The sequence below is a fragment of the Thamnophis elegans genome, chromosome 14, assembly GCF_009769535.1.
Source record: "Thamnophis elegans isolate rThaEle1 chromosome 14, rThaEle1.pri, whole genome shotgun sequence".
NCBI classification, from domain to species: Eukaryota; Metazoa; Chordata; class Lepidosauria; order Squamata; family Colubridae; genus Thamnophis; species Thamnophis elegans.
Window position 1 is genome coordinate 1,393,504 of NC_045554.1, and position 6,307 is coordinate 1,399,810.

The following is a 6,307-nucleotide window of genomic DNA, read 5'->3' on the forward strand; positions in this document are numbered from 1 at the left end:
CTGAAAATTCGGAGTTCTCGCCCCAGTCTTTGAGGGGCGAGTGAATCTTGTAATGGTACTTTCCAGCTCCGTTTTCAAGTCATAACAGCTGGTGACCGTAGCACATCTGGTGTCCCCTGGCAGCCTTTTTGGGGAAACAAACAGAAGCTGGGCCTTGTTTCCTAATTCCCATCTGCAGAAGGAAAGATGGGCTCCACTCCAGCTTCCCAGGAGACGCATCGGGGGTCTCTGCAAATGGAAAAGAGATGCTTCACCCGCCAGAACTCTCTTGCCCGTCATGGGCATCACCCAGGCCACCCAAACGGCAGAAAGCAACGCCCCGTGTTCTGTTTTACTCTTAACATGGGATTTCCCAACCTTGACCGGTGGACTTCAACTCCCAGAATTCAACAGCCAGGGGAATTCTGGGAGTTGAAGTCCACCCGTCTTAAAGCGGCCAAGGTTGAGAGACTCTTGAGATGGCGAGAGAGGCCTGTCAGTTTTGCTGTTATTTGAAAGAGCACAACGTCGGGACTCGAAGGGAGCCGGTGAAACCTGCCCACACAGCACTCCTGGAACCACAGCTGGAAAGAGTCGGCTCTCCTCCCAGCGCTCGTGCCCTCCAGCACATAGCGTGCCTGGCATCTTTGTGGGTTACACCTTTCTAGTGAAACACAACACAGCCAGCTTCTGTTGAGCAAGAGAAGCACGCTGGATTCCCTGGCGGTGCAGGAAAACGCTGGAAAAAACCGTGACCCCAGCAGATCTTTCTCGCCCTGCCAGAGAGAGTAAAGGGACGCAGGCAGGGGACAAACGAACAGGGATGGCGTGTTATTACAAGCACCAGTCCCAGGTCGGGTTGCATTTCCCCCCCCTCCTGGCACGTTTTAAGCCCAGCAGAGATGCGCTGGAGAGCTTCCCTTCCCACCCTTCCCAGCCGAGGTGGTGCAGTGGTTAGGGTGCAGCACTGCAGGCTACTTCAGCTGACTGCAGTTCTGCAGTTCGGCTGTTCAAATCTCACCGGCTCAGGGTTGACTCAGCCTTCCATCCTTCCGAGGTGGGTGAAATGAGGACCCGGATTGTTGTTGGGGGCGATATGCTGACTCTGTAAACCGCTTAGAGAGGGCTGGAAGCCCTATGAAGCGGTATATAAGTCTAACTGCTATTGCTATTGCTATCCTCACAGCCCTGGGTTCAGGTGCTGCAGAAAACTGCACCAGTTGGATTTCTGGGAAAGGAGCAGAGGATCCAGAGAAAGGGCTGGATCAAAGGCCCAGATCAGAAGGACCCTTCCCTTACAAATCAAAAGGAAGCCCCCCCCTCCCTCCCAACCTCTCCAGTGTTGGTAGGCTGAACTTTGCAAGGACGTTGGTAGCTTTTTAGTAGCACATTTACCCTTCTTTCCAATTGTGAAATAACCTCCGTGCCACGGAAATGCAAAGGCTCCGTTGGATATCGGGCATCTCCCGTCCTGACCACATCACATTTGACAACATTTTGGTGTGACACCAATTACAGAGAAGACGAGAGAAGGCCGGATCCACCTGTATGGGCGTGTCCCGAGAGCAGCACCTTCCACTGTGGCCAAGGCTGCCTACCAATTAGAAGTCAGTGGATGAGGACCTCGCGGGCATCCAAAACAGAGCGGGCTAGACACCATCGACAAAGATATGCAAGCCACGGGCCTGCGCCCTGGAGACGCAGCTGAGCGTGCGAATTGGCGTTCAAAGCAGACCCTTCACCTGCGGGAATATGCTAGTGTGGGAAGTTATCACCCAGCCCTCTCCCAGAAAAATGAAATATCCTAGGAAATATTGAAAAGGCAGAATATTTCTCTGGATGTGAAAAGAAAGAAACATGCTTTAAAAGACAGAATAGTTTCCTGTAGCTTCCTGCCCATCCACTCTTTGTCAATAGGCCATTGAGAAGGCCAGGCTAGCCCACTTTACATAACAAAGACTTCCCCACTGCAGCTGCAGGGGGAAGGGATATTGCTCAACTCTCCACATGGCATCTGAGAACTCATCTATACCCGGACTCACAGCCTAGAGAGTAGCCCCCTGCATGGCACCATGGGAGTCTGACAACCAATCAGAATACATTTCGTACACAGGAACAGGAAACAGAGAGGTGGGACTAAACAGGGTACTGTTTAGCCTAGCAAGCCCCTCCCTCAGCCCTTCTCTTCTTCTCCACCAACATTGAAGCATGTGATCCCCTTTTCTGTTCAGGGCTCAAGCCATGTGGCCCCGTCCAACAATCAACCATTTTTCCAAGCAGCCTCCATGTCTCCAGTGTCTTTTCCCCCACTTGGAGCTGAACCCAGAAGGACATTTCTTTCAACACTAGGAAGAAGATTTGCTACCATTATGCCCAATCAATCCGATCCTTTTGCAATTCAGTCTCTCGTTAGAGCAGAGCAGGCCTCGGTGGGCACAGGGCGGTTAGCCCCAGGCAAATCCTGCATTTGGTTGCAAAGCTGGCGCTAGGAAACGCGGGTTCTTCACCCTCCTTTATCCCTCCTGCTGCTGTAGTGTGGAGGGAAGATGGGGGCTGTAGTCCAATTTATCTGGAGGCCCCCCCCGCTGGGAAAAGCTTAGTATAGTGCAGTGTTTCTCAACCTTGGCAACTTGAAGATGTCTGGACTTCAACTCCCAGAATTCCCCAGCCAGCGAATGCTGGCTGGGGAATTCTGGGAGTTGAAGTCCAGACATCTTCAAGTTGCCAAGGTTGAGAAACACTGGTATAGTGGAGCAGGTAAGAGGAGGAACCGTCTGCCCATGCTCAGAGGCTTTGTTGCAAACTTTGCACAAGTGCTCCTTCCTCCCCTCACCCCTCCCACAATGGGGGAACCCCAAAACTTTGAATCCGACTCTGTTCCTGCTTAAGTGGACGATCCCCTTCCCAGTTTCCTCCTGCAAAGGACCAAACATTAAAAAAATACGCGCGGCCCGTTTAAATATTGGCCCCGCCCTCCGAGGACACGTCACCATTGGTGGGCAGGTCCTCGCGTTCTCCACGTGGAGGAGGGGGAATCCCCGCCCCCATGATGTAATCCTCGAGCCTGAGCCGTGATGCGAAATCACTCCACTGCGGAGCCGAGCGCTGATTGGCTGAGCCGGCTGGTACTACGAGGGTGTTTCCCGGCGGCTCAACCAAGCTTCCCCGCGGAGGGCAGCTCTGTTTTGGTTCCCGCCGATTGGCTGCTTGCCTCGGGGGGCCCCGCCCAGGCGCGGGCGGACAAGAATTAACCCTTTCATCTCCTGAGAGGAGCTGGAGGTTTCCCACCTGAGCCGAACCAGGAGGGCACAACAGCCCTGCGAGGTTGTCAAATAAAGTTACAAGGGGTTTTCCCCTCCCAAATTGAGGACAAATTCATGGAGACAATTAAGAAAGCCTAGAAACGGCTCATGAAATGGAACCTCTCGTTATTTATTTATGAAATTTATTTATGTATTTGCAATCACAGTGTTAGAAGTGCGTAGCTTTTAATTCCTGATGCCTTTTATTCGTTTATGCCCCAATATTTGGATGCTTTCACCATTGCATGTCCCTGGGCAGCTTGCAAACCTAACCCCCCAAATTGAAAAAGCACATCTTTGCTTAAAAATGGCCATCAATCACGGTCCCCTCTTAAGAACAGCATGGATAGACTTCCTCCAGGGTAATCCCTCCCCAACTAGATTCTGAACTCATAAAGATGCAATTACCGGCTGCTTCATTTGATGGATTGACGGATTATGTGCCCATGTTTTAGAGAAAGAGATCTTCTCCAGGATCATCTGCCCCTAAACTGGTCCTTCAGGTCTTCCTTCATCCGGCTGCTAGCTGACCTCTTCCTCCCACCTTTTCCACCATCGGCTTCTCCAGAGAGACGGCTTTTCTGTGGATGGATCACTAATATAGCATCAAGTTATTATTGATTCTTGGCAATAACACCGAGTTTTTCCCAGGAGGATCCTCCCCAATGTGATCCTTCAGGTCTTCCAATAGTGAATCCATCATCACTGCAAATATCCTCCTGACTTCTGGTTGTCTTCTTCTCTTCCCCACCACCAGAGCCTTCTCCAGGGAGCTGGGTCTTCACGTAACCTGTCCAGAGTAGGATCATTTGGGATCATTTTCTTCCTCTGAGCGAGTTGATTACAATTCGAGGACCCATGGGTTGTTTCCTTGACCGCCCATCACCTCCTCAAGAATCTTTTCTGACGCCGAAGTTCGGAGGCATTAATGCTCTTCCTATCTTGCTTCTTCAAAAGTCCACTTTAGATTCCATAGAGCAGTGTTTCTCAACCTTGGCGACTTTTAAGTCCTGTAGACTTCAACTCCCAGAACCCCCCAGCCAGCAAAGCTGGCTGGGGAATTCTGGGAGTTGAAGTCTACAGGACTTAAAAGTCGCCAAGGTTGAGAAACACTGCCATAGAGAAAAGAACTTTAGCATCACTTTGAATGTACACTCATCGGCATGCATTAAAATGAAACTTTGTTGTATACAGTCCCCAAAGGGTTTGCCACCTCCAATATATACTATATCAGTGATGGCTAACCTTTTCCAGACTGAGTGTCCAAAGCACACGTGCACACCTGAACCCCCCAAAATGCAGTGCATGTGCCCCACCCACTCCCACATATGCATGCACCCTGCCCGCACCCACATGTTCCCCCACATGTCCCCCGCATGCATGTGCACCCCCTGTATGCCCCCTGCCCCCCTGTGCATGCACGCACAGCCCCCCCACATGCACTATGCGCCACGCTCATGTGCAGGGAGTGGCTGAACTGGGGCGACGGCTCGCGTGCCCACAGAGAGGGCGCTGTGTGCCATGGGTTCATCAACACGACACTATATAAACATAACTAGCTAACTAAACAAATATGCACATACCCACATATGTGACACAGAGAAACAACACCGTTCAGTTCAGATGTATCACATGTACATGGCGAGAAAAACGAATCTTAGACCTATCAAAGCAGTCAACACTTCTGGTGGCAGTGAGTTCTGTAGGTTTAACTTTCAGTTTATTCTATGCTTGCAAGGGAGCCATCTCCCCAAACTTCCTTTGCTAGCATTGTGAAGCCCTTTTGTAACTTTATTGGTCTGCATTGAGATGAAATGCTCAAGCCTCTTTGATTTTAGGGTGCCTTCCTTGGTCTTGTTTACGAATTCCATGGCCGGCTTCTCTCGAATCCTTGCCCTGGGGAGGGGGTGTGTGTGTTGTCCCCACTTTTCTCCTCCTGCTCCCTCAATTTTTATTGCAATATTGTGGTGCTCCCTCTCAGTTTTGATAGCCAAAAATTCCATTCATAAATGTTAAGTTTCCTTTCCTCACTTCCTAAACTGCTATGAAAGCTATAATCCGCTTTCTGGAAAATCTCTTTGAATCCATTGAGGGTATTTGCAGCAAAGAAATCACGTGAAGGAATCTATGACACAATTTCTTGTCAGCTCACCCTATTTCCCAAACTTATCAACCCAGAATTATGGAAAAAAATTCCATCAGTGAGAACAATTAACCGATGGAACGGCCTGCCTCCAGAAGTTGTGGCTTCTCCATCACTGGAAGTTTTTAAGAAGAGACTGGACTGTCATTTGTCCAGAATGGCTTAGGATCTCCTGTTTGGGCAGGGGGCTGGACTAGAAGGCCTCCAAGGTCCCTTCCAACTCTGTTATTTTGCATTCTGGTGTTGCGATGTCTGTTGGAACAAACTCCCCGTGGAGATTCAAACCCTCACCACCCTCCAGGCCTTCCGTTAAAAAGCCGTTAAAACCTGGCTGTTCCCACAGGCCTGGGGCTAAAGAGCTGTTGCCCCCGTCTTGAATGGTATGACTGCTGTGTGTTTTTAAATTATGTATTGTTATGTATCGTTTTTATTTTTTATTTTTTGTCTGTACCCCCCCCCTTCCCTGATTTGATTTGTTAGCCGCCCTGAGTCCCCTTCCAGGGAAAAGGGCGGCATATAAATATAATAAATGAAAATGAATGAATGAAATGAAATGAATGTTGCATCACTTCATGTTTGTGGTAGTTCTTAACCCTAGGAGGGTGGTAACAACTTGAATTTGTGGGATGTCAGTGTCCTTCTTATAAGGGATTTGTGTGGCCAGTGGCTCTCGTGATGGTATCAAAATGTTCGGAAGCCGACCCACAAGCTCAGAGAATGAACCTCCATACCCTCATCCTACACCCGAGCTACAGATATTCCCCACTATCGCAGATCTTAACCCTATCTTGAACTGGTTCTCTGAATTAACTGGGAGGAGAGTTTTATATATATAAAAAAAGGGTGGAGTGCCAGTTAGATTAACCTAAGTGTGCAAAATTAC